Source organism: Nycticebus coucang, chromosome 4 (assembly GCF_027406575.1).
Source record: "Nycticebus coucang isolate mNycCou1 chromosome 4, mNycCou1.pri, whole genome shotgun sequence".
Taxonomy (NCBI): Eukaryota; Metazoa; Chordata; class Mammalia; order Primates; family Lorisidae; genus Nycticebus; species Nycticebus coucang.
In genome coordinates this window covers 6,889,372-6,905,152 of record NC_069783.1, presented here as the reverse complement: position 1 = coordinate 6,905,152, position 15,781 = coordinate 6,889,372, and the positions used below count along the sequence as shown (strand labels likewise).

At 38.4% G+C, this 15,781-nt stretch overlaps 1 long non-coding RNA gene and 1 other non-coding gene across 4 annotated transcripts in view; one reads left to right on the top strand and one right to left on the bottom strand.

Moving 5' to 3' along the window:
* Positions 1–15,781, top strand: part of LOC128584538 (uncharacterized) — a 68,974-nt gene that overhangs the window by 15,503 nt on the left and 37,690 nt on the right. The window lies entirely within an intron of this gene.
* LOC128585129 (U6 spliceosomal RNA) lies at positions 9,727–9,833 on the bottom strand. Its single transcript, XR_008379874.1, has one exon. It is a non-coding gene; the product is annotated as a U6 spliceosomal RNA (small nuclear RNA).

The window sequence follows — 15,781 nt, the reverse complement described above, 5'->3', positions numbered from 1 at the left end:
TGTATCCTTTTTATCATTTGCTATTTTGCCAACATTTTCCTACAGGATTAAAAACCCTGTAAGGGGAATAAGCATCAATGACTAACGGATATTTAGGGCAAACTCTGGTGGGGGCTGTGCATCTCCATGAACTTTGTGTGCAGTGGACACAGAGTCGCTGTCCACACTCTGGGAGGCCAAGGCAGGTGGATCCCTTGAGCTTAGGAGTTTGAGACCAGCCTGAGCAACAGTGAGACCCCCATCTCTAAAAATAGCTGGGACCTGTAGTCCTAGCTATTCAGGAGGCTGAGGCAAGAGGATTGCTTGAGCCCAAGAGTGTGAAGTTGCTGTGAGTTATGATGCAATGGCACTGTACCCAGATGACAAAGTGAGACTCAGTATCCAAAAGAAAAAAAAAGAAAAGAGAGAGGATTGTCTGAATCAAGCAGAAAATGCTAATGGACAAGCTTTGGAAGCCTCCTGGCTCTTAGATTTCTGCCCTTGACCTTGAGATTTCTGTCCTCCCTTTGACTCTGGAATGGGAGGGGAGATAGAATGAAGGAACTTTACAACACTGAACAGAACTTTGCAATCAGCGCAGGTGCTTGGAAGGGAAATGCAGCTACAGGTATGAAGAGTTGAAAATAAAGTTGACTTAAAACCTATGACATGGGGGCCACAGGAGGGCCACGCCTCAGGTAAATGACTTGCCGAGAGAACTCAGGGAGATGGACTAAAGTTCAGACTTGCAGTGAATCAGGCTCCATTCCCTCCCATCTCCAGCCCCCTCCTGCAAACAGGTGATTCACTCAAAAATAAATCATCAACCTGAGGCATAGGGCCATGCAAATTTATTTCAATCACATATAGAGAATTAGAGTATGAAAAATAATGGGCATATAAAAATATAAAACACAAAGCTTAAGAAATATATGGGCAAGTAGTTTTCTATAGATTCAAAGATATGAATGAAAATGTGCCCTTTCTGAGGTGAGAACTCAAAGGAAGACAAAAGGAAGATAAGACAGAAAGAAATTAAACATGAGAAAAAGTCATCACGGAAATGGGAACCTTCTTTTAAGAAGCCAAAAGATACACATGGCTAAAAACACATTCTGGGACATAAAAAGCAAATTTGAGGGGATGAACAAAATAATACAGAAAATTATTTCCTGTATGAATACACGTGGGGGTGACGTGCCAAGAAAACACATAAAAACACAGCAGAGTTGTCAAACTGATATGTGTGTATCCAACACATTTTAGCAGAAAACAAAATACATTAAATAGAAACACTAACGATAACACTCCACAGTGAAGATCAGTCATGGACATTAATGCATCTGATGTGAAAAATATATGGATAGAAACACAAGAGAACAGGCAAACTTTAATTTACCTTCCTTAGCTCAGTGTATATCAAGTAAATGAACACCAGTGAAGAGAGAAAAAGTCAGACAGTAATCATAAAAGACGGAAAATAGATCTGTATTGAGAGAAGAAAACAGTGTTCTGCAGTAGAAATAGCTCAGACAGTGGCTGATGACAAGGCCATCAAAGTGGGATCGGAGCAGCGGTGACAGGCACGGCTGTTGACCTCCCCGTGTTTTTTACCTCTGCTGCCTTCTTGTTGGAACCTCAGTCTTGTTGGGGTGGCAGTCTTCCCAGCTGAGCCACTGTGTGACCCAATTTTGTCCAGTGAGCTAGAAGCTAAGCGTTCTGGAAAAGCTTCTGCTCTCCTGATGTCAGGCTGTCCCCACTGTTTCTCACTTTTGGTTCTCTCCTGATTCCTGCTTGGAGAGTAAATGTGACACCTGGAGGGGGATGAGCCACTTTAGAACCATGAGACGAGAGACATGAGTTAAGGGGCTGTGAACCCACATGCACAGGAGGCCTCCTGGGCAAGGTGGGGAGGGGCTTCATCCTGACAAGGTGGCCTGGTGCCTCTGTGAGCCAGAAGCACAGTCCTCCACCTGAGGTTACGGCGCTCAGCTATGGTTTTCTGAAGTGTAGCTGAATGGTAACTGGCAGAATAATCTAATGGAAAGAAAATTTCTTATAACTTAGAAATGAAAACCAAAATAATAAACACTTGAAGTGGCAGAATATTTGAAAAATAATTATTATGGAAACATTATTCCAGACTTCTGATAAAATGATGGGCTAGGTACCTGGACCACCTCTCCTTTTAAAAGCAACCAATGTATACACATACCTCATTTTGAGCACAAATCAGCCCATATGTGGGTTTGGGGTTCTAATTCATTCCTTTGGGTGGTCCAAAGGGACTCATGGCAGAAACATCAATCGGAACAACCTTGATTAACAATGTTCAGGGGCGCCTAGTAGGATTAAGTGCAAATTCTTTATGGAGGAATCTATAATAACTTCTTCCCAGTCCACAAAGGATTCCCACTTGTACAATCCCAAGAAGAATGAGCAGATCACAGTAAAAATGTCCAAACAAATGAGGAAATAAGGCACGGAAAAAGAGAGCTAGAAGCCACTACAGGGTCAAGATCTATATTTCTATCTGTATCAATATGTACTCATTCAGGAAGATAAAGGTTTTTAGGTAGTTTATAAAAACAGGACCACAAGTTATTGTTGCAGAGAAGCAAAATGTATTTAAGTTCTTATGGGTTTAAGATACTCCCACCACCAACACAGAGACCCCATTTGTAATAAGGCAAGAATGGACATCACCAGTTTGGGAAGTGCAGTCCCCGTGGTGTCTTGCATCCATCCAAAATTGGACAATGCTTACTGAATATATTTCTTTCCCTTTGCAAGAGCAAAATGCCTATCTCACCTTGGATGTAAATATCCTTTAGTGTGATTATGTATAGATAGATGAAAAGACCTAATAACCTAATACTTTACTTTAAAATGTGTCTTACGGTTCAGCGCCTGTAGCTCAAGCAGCTAAGGCACCAGCCACATACACAGGAGCTGGTGGGTTCGAATCCAGCCCGGGCCCACCAAACAACAATGACAACTACTACAAAAAAATAGCCTGGTGTTGTGGTGGGCACCTGTAATCCAGCTACTTGGTAGGCTGAGGCAAGAGAATCTCTTAAACCCAAGAGTTGGCTGTGAGCTGTGATGCCATAGCACTCTACCCAGGGCAACAGCTTTGAGACCCTGTCTCAAAAAGAAAAAAAAAAAACCGTGTCTTGCTCATGGGTGGAAGAACAGGGAATGGTGGTTTAAACAAAATCCCTTTTTGTATTGGTTGTTTTATAGTATAATTTTCTCATCTACAAAATAGGGGTGGTGGTGAGATCAGCAGTCCTTCAGTTCTAGTCCAGCCCCAATGTGGTATGACTGTTGTAATGCCTCCACAGATACTTATGAGGTGGTATTGCACATACATAGCATAATTTGGTGAAATTAGTGTGTCCTTAAACTGAGGAGCTATCAGTGCCTAGGTTGAAGGTCCTTAGCAGTTTCCAACTGTGATCCTTAAGAAATGATAAAGTTTAAAAAAAAAAGAAATGATAAAGTTTAGGTCCTCCATATGCCCAGCCCATACTTCAAAGATGAAGGGAGAACTAGGATATAAAGGGTTACAATGTTCCTTAAAGCACATAATTCTTTTTTATTTATTTATTTATATTATTAAATCATAGCTGTGTACATTAATGCGATCATGGGGCACCATACGCTGGTTTTATAGACTGTTGGACACATTTTCATCACACTGGTTAACATAGCCTTCCTGGCATTTTCTTAGTTATTGTGTTAAGACATTTACATTCTACATTTACTAAGTTTCACATGTATCCTTGTAAGATGCACCGCAGGTGTAATCCCACCAATCACCCTCCCTCCACCCACATTCCCTCTCCCTTTTCTCTCTCTCCCCCTTCCCCATATTCTTAGGTTATAACTGGGTTATAGCTTTCATATGAAAGCCATAAATTAGTTTATAGTAGGGCTGAGTACATTGGATACTTTTTCTTTCATTCTTGAGATACTTTACTAAGAAGAATATGTTCCAGCTCCATCCATGTAAACATGAAAAAGGTAAAGTCTCCATCTTTCTTTAAGGCTGCATAATATTCCATGGTGTACATATACCACAATTTGTTAATCCATTGGTGGATGGATGGTCACTTGGGCTTTTTCCATGACTTAGCATTTGATCCTATAATTCCTCCACTAGGTAGGTATACACCAGAAGACTAAAAATCACATTATAACAAAGATATTTGTACCAGAATGTTTATTGCAGCCCAATTCATAAAGCACATAATTCTACAGATTAAAATTAATAAGATGTGGGGTGATGCCTGTGGCTTAGTGAGTAGGGTGCCGGCCCCATATACCGAGGGTGGTAGGTTAGAACCCGGCCCTGGCCAAACTGCAACAAAAAATATCCAGGCGCCTGTAGTCCCAGCTACTCGGGAGGCTGAGGCAAGAGAATTGCCTAAGCCCAGGAGCTGGAGCTGTGGGCTGTGTGATGCCATGGCACTCTACTGAGGGTGACAAAGTGAGACTCTGCCTCTGGAAAAAAAAAAATTAGTAAGAGTGAACAAGGGTAAAAGATAAAACTTCAAACTTAGTTTGGAAGATAAGAGAAACAAAACATTAAATTCAAATATAATTACTATCAAAAAACTATGAAAAGAGAAAAAATTTATTATAGTGCAAAAAATTTAAAACGATCAAATGTGAAAAGTATATATATATATATATTTACTTGGAGGTATATGACTGAACTAATTTCTTATCTAAAGCAACAAAGTTTTATCATCGAATCAATATTGGTTTTAAAAGATCTCTAATGATTTGCATTTCTCTGATTATTAAAGATGATGAGCATTTTTTCATATGTCTGAAGGCTATGCGCCTGTCTTCTTCAGAGAAGTTTCTCTTCAAGTCCCTTGCTCAGCCTGTGATGGGATCCCTTGTTCTTTTCTTGCTAATGCGTTTGAGTTCTCTGTGGATTCTGGTTATTAAACCTTTGTCGGTGACATAACCTGCAAATACCTTCTCCCATTCTGAGGGCTGTTTGCTTGCTTTACTTACTGTGCAGAAGCTTTTGAGTTTGATCAGGTCCCAGTAAGAGTATTTTTGAAGCTGCTTCAATTGCCCGAGGGTGTCCTTCTCATAAAAAACTCGCCCAACCCAATTTTTTCAAGGGTTTTCCCTACACTCTCTTCTAGTATTTTTATAGTTTCATGTCTTAGGTTTAAATCTTTAATCCAGTGAGAGTCTATCTTGGTTAATGGTGAAAGGTGTGGGTCCACTTTCAGTCTTCTACAGGTTGCCAGCCAGTTCACCCAACACCATTTGTTAAATAGGGAATCTTTTCCCCACTGAATGTTTTTAATTGCCTTGTCAAAGATTAAATAACGGTAATTAGCTGGATTCATCTCTTGGTTCTCTGTTCTGTTCCAGACATCTACTTCTCTGTTTTTGTGCCAGTACCATGCTGTTTTGATCACTATCGATTTGTAGTATAGTCTGAGGTCTGGTAGCGTAATTCCTCCTGCTTTGTTTTTATTTTTGAGTAATGTCTTGGCTATTCAATTTTTTTTCTGATTCCATATAAAACGAAGTATTGTTTTTTAAAGATCTTTAAAGTATGACAGTGGAGCTTTAATGGGGATTGCATTGAAATAATATATTGCTTTGGGTAGTATGGACATTTTAACAATGTTGATTCTTCCCAGCCATGAGCATGGTATATTTTTCCATTTGTTAACATTCTCAGCTATCTCTTTTCTTAGAGTTTCATAGTTCTCTTTATTTAGATCTTTCATGTCCTTTGTTAGATAAACTCCCAAATATTTCATCTTCTTTGGCACTACTGTGAATGGAATAGAGTCCTTAACTGTTTTTTCAACTTGACTATTGTTGGTATATATAAAGGCTACCGATTTATGAATGTTGATTTTGTAACCTGAGATGCTGCTGTATTCCTTGATCACTTCTAAGAGTTTTGTAGTAGAGTCCCTAGTGTTTTCCAGATATACAATCATATCATCTGCGAAGAACAAAAGTTTGATCTCTTCTGACCCTATGTGGATACCCTTGATCGCCTTTTCTTCCCTAATTGCAGTGGCTAAAACTTCCATTACAATGTTCAAAAGCAATGGAGACAAATGGGCAGCCTTGTCTGGTTCCTGATCTGAGTGGAAATGATTTCAATTTACCTCCATTCAACATGATATTGGCTGTGGGTTTGCTGTAGATGTGATGAAAATATGTCAAACGGTCTATGAACCAAGTGTATGGTACCCCATGATCATACTAATGTACACAGTTATGATTTAATAAAAAAATAAATAAATTGGAAAAAAAATAAAAGATCTCTAATGAAATAAATTCCAATATAAATTTTGAATTAAAATGCCATACTCGGTATTTGATATAGTTTAGCAAGGTTGCCCATCAGGAGTGCTATAGCTGGACTTAGATGTTAAACCAGGTAAGAAGAGCTCTGCAGGACCTGGGCCCTTGTCAGAGATGGCACCTCCAGTCTGTGAAAGTCCCTGGTCCAGCCTCCTCGTCCCCTGCCACCTCACACCATTTCAGTAAGATTTCCTGGATTTGAGAGATTAAAAACAGAAATTATTTTATTGAATACCATCCTCGTGTAAGAAACTTGTGCCAGGCGTTTATATGTCATGTTACATCATTTTTGCAACAAAACCATGGAGGAGATATTAGTCTCATTCTGTAGTTGAAGAACAGAGGTTCAGATAAGTTAACCACCTACCATGGGCAGTAAATACCCTGTTTCCCCGAAAATAAGACAGTGTCTTATTTTAAGGTGTGCTCCCAAAGATGCGCTAGGTCTTATTTTCAGGGGACGTCTTATCTTTCCTGTAAGTAGGTCTTATTTTCAGAGGATGTCTTATTTTCAGGGAAACAGTGTAGTGAGGCCGAAATTCAAAATGAAGCCTTTTGGACTTGGACATTCATTTTATTAAAAATTAGATAGCCATCCCCCTGGTATGATGGAAACGTTGAATTTGAGCAAAATCAGAAAAAGTGTAGGGAATTTCTGCAACCAATTGCTAATGGGCTTGTTCAGGTTTTAGACTGGGTTACATCACGACTGGCCTTGCAATGGGAAGCAAAGAATTTTGTGTCCTACCATATTTTAATCAGCTCTCTCTCTTCTCTGCCTCCAACCTGCTCCCCTTACCTCCTCAGACTGAGTGCTCCTGTCACACAGACCTGGGCAGTATGTTCCCAAATGCCTTTTCCTCCCAAGATTCTCCCACCGCACCTCCTGTTCCCATTAGCTTAATGTTCTCACACCATCTGTCTGTTAATGTTATTCCCCTTCCTCAAAATCTTCCAGTGGTTTCTCCCCGACACAGAAATGGGTTATCATTTTATGCAAGGTCCTTCCTAATCTACCACAATGCATATTTCCAGTTTTCAAGCCCACAGCTCTCAATCTATTAATCCCTTAATGCATGTCTTTGTAACCACTTTATAAATTTATTTAATACTATAGATATTATCATCTCCATTTAACAGATGATGAAGACAAGACCTTGAATAAGTCACTTGCCCAAGGTCAGACAGTGAAAGGTGAGACATGAACTCTGGAGATATTATTCCCAATCCTTAATCCCTGTGTGTTACTCACGGTTGCTTCCATGTGTATAAATCATACTCTGTTAAAATAAAACATTTCTTTGCATTTGCACATTATTTTACTATTCACAAAACCATCTTTATATACTTTTCAGCTCTTTTGGCTTCTTTTTTTTTTTTATTAAATCATAGCTGTGTACATTAGTGCAATCAAGGGGTACAATGTGCTGGTTTCATATACAATCTGAAATATTCTCATCAAACTGTTTAATATAGCCTTCATGGCATTTTCTTAGTTACTGTAGGTAGACATTTGTATTCTGCATTTAGTAAGTTTTGCCTGTACCCATTCTAAGATGCACTGTAGGTGTGGCCCCACCCATTACCCTCCCTCCACCCCATCCTCCCCCCTTCCCTCCCCTCCCTTGCCGCCCTCCAAGGCAAGGCTCCTTTGGCTTCTTAAAAGTCCTTTTTCTCATCTGATCTCTAAAAAATCTTTCAAGAAAAGTACTTTTCTTTTTCAGGACAGAGGCTGAGTCTTAGACCAGAATCTAGGGCAACGCTAATCACCCTCAGAATTCAGAAAATCATCCTTTTCTCTGATGAAAACCTTGATCTTTCTACCATTTGCATTTTAGAGGGGAGATGATTCAGAGTATGAGATTTGAAGGGACTGACCTGAAGTGAAAGCTGATATGAAAAAATAATAGAAAAGAATACCTTATAGAAACATGAACACCAATGCTGAATTGGAAGAAGGTGGAATCAACATTAAAGGCTGAGGATTATTTAACATAAAATATAAACAGAGCAAAAATTAATTGTCTTTTATTGACAAAGATGAAATGATGAACTAATGAAAGAATGTATTCCTTTGTAATTTTTAACAGTTTGTTTCTTTGGAATACTTGCTAGAAGATTGTGTGTGTGTGTGTGTGTGTGTGTGTGTGTATGAGAGAGAGAGAGAGAGAGGAGAGAGAGAGAAAGTGTGAGGAGGACAAGAAGGTAACTAAGAGATGATTTCCAGGTATAATTTGATTTTGGCTGTGCCTCAGATGAATGCAGACCTATTGATTTACTGGTATCCTTACATGCAGGGGCTATGGCCACTATCCTGTAGTCCTTTGCAAAGAGCAGGTGCGTGAGCAAAAGTTTTTAATAAATGACAGAAAAATGTAAATGCAACTAGGAGGAAATTATTAAATCCAGGAAGACTTGGGAATCAGCATTGAAGAATGCTGCATTTTTCTAGTTCTGCTTTTTTATTCTATATTCCTGAGTAATATTGTATAATTTAAAGAAAAAACAGGTTTGTCTTGTTTTGGTCACACAGTAATGTTAGTCTCACAAAATAAATTGAGATGTACTTCTTCCTTTTAAAAATCATGTAAAAGGCCATATAGAATCAATATTTTTCTTTACAAGTTTGATAAAATTCATGAATGAAGCCATTTGAGCCTAGAGTTTTATTTGTAGGGATGTATTTCAATTATAAATTCAATTTCAACTGCAATTGAAATATAGGACTTCAAATAGTTCAGAAATATGTTTCAAACAGAGTAGAACCTCTGTAAGTTGACCACTGAAGGGATTGTAACAAACTGGTCAACATACAGACAGGTCAAAATAAGGAGCTAGGCCTGCTGTGCTGATAGGTACACAGAGTGTGCGTCTGGTCTGTGAAAATTAGGTCAGTTAAAGGGAGTGGTCAATGTAGGGAGGGGGTCAGCTATGGAGGTTCTGCTGTATTATGTTTTTTTTCTCATTTCAGTACTAATAATTTGTATTTTTCAAGAAATTTGTTCATTTTATCTAAATTGTCATATTTATTATCATGAAGTTATTCAAAATATTTCCTTATTGCCTTTTCTGTGTCTAGAGTACCTACCTGTAGTGATGTCTCTTTTTTCATTATTGGTCAACAAGTTATGCATTCTCGGGCAGCGCCTGTGGCTCAAAGGAGTAGGGCGCTGGCCTCATATGCTGGAGGTGGTAGGTTCAAACTCAGCCCCAGCCAAAAAACAAATAAAAAAAGCTACACATTCTCTGTATTTTGATCAATCTGGGTAGAGATGTATCAGGTTTATTTATGTTTTTGTAAAACCAGTTTTTAGCTTTACTGATTTTCTTTCTGGTCCTCAGTTTTAAATTTTATTGATTTCTGCTTTGAAAAATATTTTCTTTTTAAATATGGAACGCTTCACGAGTTTGCGTGTCATCCTTGCGCAGGGGCCATGCTAATCTACTGTGTATGGTTCCAATTTTAGTATATGTGCTGCTGAAGCGATCACTGAAAAATATTTTCTTATTCGTTCAGGTTAAGATGGCTCTTGTTTTCTCAGTTTCTTTAGAACCCTAAGAAACTTTATTTTATTTAAGAATTTTTTTTATAATTTAAGCCTTTAATGATACAAAGTTTTCTTTAAATTTTATAATTTATAGCCAAAATTAATGTAATGGTTAGTGGCAATTGAGAAATTTTAATATGTTTTACAATTATTTTATAACAATTGTAGCTTCACATGCAGTTGTAAAAATAGTGCAAAGGGATTCCATATGTTTTTTTTACACAGTTTCTCCCAAAGGTAGTATGTTTCAAAACCACAGTACAGTATCACCGAGTATTGACATTAAGACAGCATCATATAGAATATTCCATTCCATCTTTTTAGAATATTTTAAATTGCACGTTTGATTTCCTTCTTTGCCATGCAAATTATGTATTTCATTTTTGGTCAGTCGTGATCATGTGTACTTTGGATTAATTGGTCCATTTCATCTAAGTTGTTAAATTTATATATATAAAAGGTGATTTGCAGTGTTCACTTATGTCCTTTTGAAATCTGTGGGGACTGTACTGATAGCCTTCTATTATTTTTGGTAGTGGCAATTTATTTATTTATTTTATTATTATTTTTTAGAGACAGAGCTTTCATTTTGTCGCCCTCGGGAGAGTGCTGTGACGTCGTAGCTCATAGCAACCTCCAGCTTTTGGGCTTATGCGATTCTCCTGCCTCAGCCTCCCGAGTAGCTGGGACTACAGGTGCCCACCACAATGCCCGGCTATTTTTTTGTTGCAGTTTGGCCTGGGCCGAGTTCGAACCTGCCATTCTTGGTATATGGGGCTGGTGCCCTACTCACTGAGCCACAGGCCAGGCACCACCCAGCAATTTATTACTTATCTCTTTTTTTCTTTGTCTGGCTGGAAACTTGCCAATTTTATCAATCTTTTCAATGAACCATTTCTTTTGTTTTACTACTTTTCTCTGTCCTGTATAATTAGGATTTCTTTTCTTTTTCTTCCTTTGGGTACATTTTGCTTTTCTGTATCTGGGTTAAAGTGGGAGCTTAGATTATTGACTTAAGATCTTTCTCTTTTCTAAAGCAAACATAGTGATGTAATACCCTTTCAACACTGCTTTAGCTCTTCGTTATGAATTTTATTATATCATTTTTCATTCAACTTAATATATTTTTATTCTATTTAACACTTCCTCTTTAACCCCTGGACTATATAGAAATATGTTGTTTAGTTTCTTGGTATGTTGAGATGTTCCTTTTCTCTTTTATTTATTTATTATTGAGACACTGTTTTGTTCTATTGCCTGGGCTAGAGGGCAGTGGCATCATAATAGCTTGCTGCAACCTCAAATGTAGCTGGGACTATAGGTGCATGTCACCATGCCCACCTAAATTTTTTTTAAAAAGTTTTTGTAGAGATGGGGGTCTTGCTATGCTGCTTAGCATGGTCTTGAACGCTCAGCCTCAAGTGAGCCTCCCATCTTGGCCTCCCAAAGTGCTAGGATTATAGGTGTTAGTCACCATGTCTGGCCATCTTTTTGTTTATGATTTCTGGTTTGATTCTACTGGGAACAGAGAACACACATGTGATTTCACTTTAAAATTTGGTGAGTTTTTTTTTTTTTTTTTTTTGAGAAAGAGCCTCACTATGTCACCCTCAGTGGAGTACTGTGGCATCACAGCTCACAGCAACCTCAAACTCTTGGGCTTAAGTGATTCTCTTGCCTCATCCTCCCGAGTAGCTGGGACTATAAGCGCCTCCCACAATGCTTGGCTATTTTTTTGTTGTAGTTGTCATTGTTGTTTAGCAGGCCTGGGCCAGTTCGAACCCTCCAGCCCCCATGTTAGTGGCCAGCGCCCTAGCCACTGAGCTGTGGGTGCCAGCCAGGTTTGTTGTTTTAATGGCCCAGGAAATAGTTTCAGTTTATGTTCTGTGAGTATTTAAAAAGAATGTGTATGGTGCTACTTTTTTTGGTCGGGGAGGGGAGGGAGGAGTATTTTTTTAAATGTTAATTAGATTCTGTTAGTTGATGGTTTTGTTGAGCTCATTAATATCCTTGCTGATATTTTGTCTGGTTGTTTATTAACTGTATGTGTATTTAAATATGTCTATTTCAAGTGTCAATATCTTACCAGCTTAGGTACAGTGAAGAAATCTTATTTCCCTTTACATCCCTTTATAGTCCCCTTAATAATATAATGTCCTTAAATATGTATATTTCCTCCAGATAAATATAGAATGGCATCAAACATTATTATCTGCATATCTTTGCTTCAGTGATCAAACATAACTGAGGAAACTTAAGAGGAGAAGAAATAGACAGTGTTTCCCCAGATTTCTACTTGTTGGTTTTTCTTCCTCCCTTATGTTCCATGATTCATTTCTTTATCATTTCCTTTCTATTTTTGAGAACTTCCATCAGCCATTCTTTTAGGAGAGATTTTTCTGACAAGTTCTTTCAATTTTTTTTTCGTATCTAGCATTCATTTCCCCCTGTTTTCTTAGGAATAGTTTTTGTTGGATACAAGATTCTGTGTTAACAGTTCTCCCCCACCCCCCGCACTTAAAATGTTGTGCCTTTTGGGTTTCTTTTTGTAAAAAGAAATATTGCTGTCATTCAGATTTTTTTTCTCCTACAGGTAAAATAGAATTTATAACTTGTTGCTTTCAAGATCTTTCTTTGTACTTTCAGAAGTTAGACTGTGTTATGTCTTTTGATTTTTTTTTTTTTTTTGCACTTGCTTCTTTGGGGTTTGCTCACCTATTAGAGGTTTGTCCCTTTTCCCATATTTGAGAAGTTTTCTACCATTATTTCTTCAAGTATTTTTTCAGCCCTCGCTGTTCATCCCAAGATGTTGATGGCAGGAATGTTAATGTTATGTTACAGTCTCTCAGGTTCCTTTTTTTTTGTTTTTTAATTAAATCACAACTGTGTACATTTATGGGGTACAATGTACTGATTTGTATACAATGTGGAATACTTACATTAAACTGATTAACATAACCATCACCTCACTTATTTGTTGTGGTAAGACATTTATACTCTTAATAGTTTTGAAATGTACCATTGCATTGTGCACAATAGGTGAGGTGCCTTCAAATAACCTTCCTTCTCCTCCCTCGCCTCCCCTCCCCCTCCTCTTCCCTTCTTTTTTCTGGACTATAGTTGTGTTTTACCATTCATACGAATGTATAGGTGATTATATATTGGTTTCATGACAGTATTGAATACATTGGATACTTTTTTCCCCATTCTTGAGATACTTTACTGAAAAGAATATTTTTCAGTTCCATCCATGTAAACATAAAAGATGTAAAGTCTCCATCCTTTTTTATGGCTGCGTAGTATTCTGTGATATAAATTTATCACAATTTGTTAATCCATTCATGGGTTGATGGGCACTTGGGCTGTTTCCATGACTTGGAAATTATGAATTGGGCTGCAATAAACATTCTGGTTAAAATGTCTTTGTTATAAAATGATTTTTGATCATCTGGGTATATTCCTAGTAGAGGAATTGCAGGATTGAATTGTAGGTCTACTAGTTCCTTGAATATTCTCCAAATTTATTTCCAAAAAGGCTGAATTAGCTTGTGTTCCCATCAGCACTGTATGAGCATTCCCTTCTTTCCACATCCATGCCAACATCTATAATTTGGGGATTTTGTGATGTGGGATAATCTTACTGGGGTTAGATGATATCTCAAAGTGGTTTTGATTTGCATTTCTCTAGTAAGCATTTTTTCACGTGTTTGTAGGCCATGCACCTGTCTTCTTCAGAGAAGTTTCTGTTTAAGTCTCTTGCCACATAGAAATGGAGTTGTTTTATTCTTATTGATTAGTTTGAGTTCTCTATGGATTCTAGTTATCAGACCATTGTTGGAAACATAACCTGGAAATTCTCCCATTCTGAAGGCTGTCTGTTTGCTTATTGTGCTCTTGGCTGTGCAGAAGCTTTTCAGTTTGATCAGATCCCAGTAATATATTTTTGGTCTTGCTTCAATTGCCATTGGGGTCCTCCTCATAAAATATTTTCTCAGGCCACTGTTTCAAGCATTTTCCCAAAGCAATCTATAGATTTAATGCAATTCCTATTAAAGCACCAATGTCATCCTTTAAAGATCTTGAAAAAATAGTACTTCATTTTATATGGAATCATAAAAAACCTCAAATAGCCAATACATTACTCAGAAATAAAAACAAATCAAGAGGTATGACGTTATCAGACTTCAGGCTATACTATAAATCTATAGTGATCAAAACAGCATGGTACTGGCACAAAAATAGGTAGATTTATGGAGCAGAATAGGGAACCAAAAGATGAACCAGCTACTTATTGCTATTTGATCTTTGATAAGCCTTATCAAAGGCATTCAGTGGGGCATTGACTGCCTATGTAACAAATGGTGCCGAGGGAACTGGCTGGAGACCTGTAGAAGACTGAAACTGGACCCTCAACTTTCACCATTAACAAAAAACAATTCTCACTGGATAAAAGGTTTAAACTTAAAACATGAAATTATAAAAATACTAGAAGAGAGTCCCTCAGGTTCTTGAGAAAACGTTCACAGTTTTCTTTCTTGTTCTGATTGGGTAGCTTCTGTTCTTCTGTCTTTAAGTGCACTGGTTTCTTTTTCCTTTTCCCTTCTATTCTGCAGTTGAGAGCATCATTAATTTTTTTTTATTTAAAAATTTGGGTTATTATATTTTTTGGTTCAAATATTTCCATTTGGCTCCATTTTAATGTCTTCTATCTCTTTGTTGGGGCTTTTGATTTTTAATTTGCTTTAAGCTTGCTTATAAGAGCAGCTGTAAAATCTTCTGTCAGATAATTCCACTTTCTTTGTCATCTTGGTGTTAGAGTCTATTGACTTTTTTTTACCCTCCATCAGTTTGAAATCTTTCTGTTTTGTAGTATGATGAGTCATTTTTCACAGAAACCTGGACATTTTGAATATCATGAGACTGTGGATTGTGTTGAAATCTTCTCTTTTACCTTATTTCTCTAGCATCCTCCTCCAGGGGAAGAGAGGTGGCACCCCCCATTGCTGTCAGGTGGGGGCATACTTTAATGGTCCCCATGCAGCCATGCAGCCACACAGCCACCAGTGACACCTGAGTCGGGCAGGGGCTTCTTGTTCCAGTAAGTTTGGGCAGACTCTCCAGCTCTCTGCTGGGCCTCTGCTGACAACACCGAGGATGGGAGTGCTTCATTGCTGCTCTTCCTATAACTTCTGCTGACCCTGCATGGGTGAAGTCTTTACCACTGGGCTTGCAGAAATTTCTAACTCTGCTCAGGGGCAGGGCACTTACTTATGGAGGTAGGGTAAAAATCAGGCCTCCTCACACTGTCACCACTGCCCCTGAGGAGTTGAGGAAGGGTCATTACCACCTGCAGGAACCTCCTCCTGGATACACCCTCTCCAGGCAGGGTTCATAGGTGCCTGGTTACAGCCTGGGAAGAATGGTGGTCTTGCTCCCACACTTGACCCTTGCTGGAGTAGGTGTGGGGCGGGGCCATAATTTCCTTCTGTGATATTTGAGTGGCATAGAGCAGGTAGTGTCTAAAAGTTTCTCTATTCCTAGGCCTACCCTTTCCTGGACCTCTGGCTAGAGAGAACAGGCTTTTGTGGGGGTTCTTTTGGTCTGTACCTGTTGGCATTTCTCTATTGCCAACTTCTTTAGCTTGAAACTGGAATATATGAAGCAAAATGAAAACTCAGGGGTCCTGGGCCCCAAGGTCCCTGACTATCCTTCAGCCTTCTCTCCACCTTAAAAGCCCTCTTATGTTTTTTTCCTTCTATTTAAACATATAATTCCCAGGGTTTTAGTTACTTAATGGAGAAATAGAGAAAAGTATGTCTACTCCCTCTTTCCAAAAGCAGATGTCCCTTGAAGCTTGTTTTTAAGCTTTATTAACGTGAATATAAGGAGAC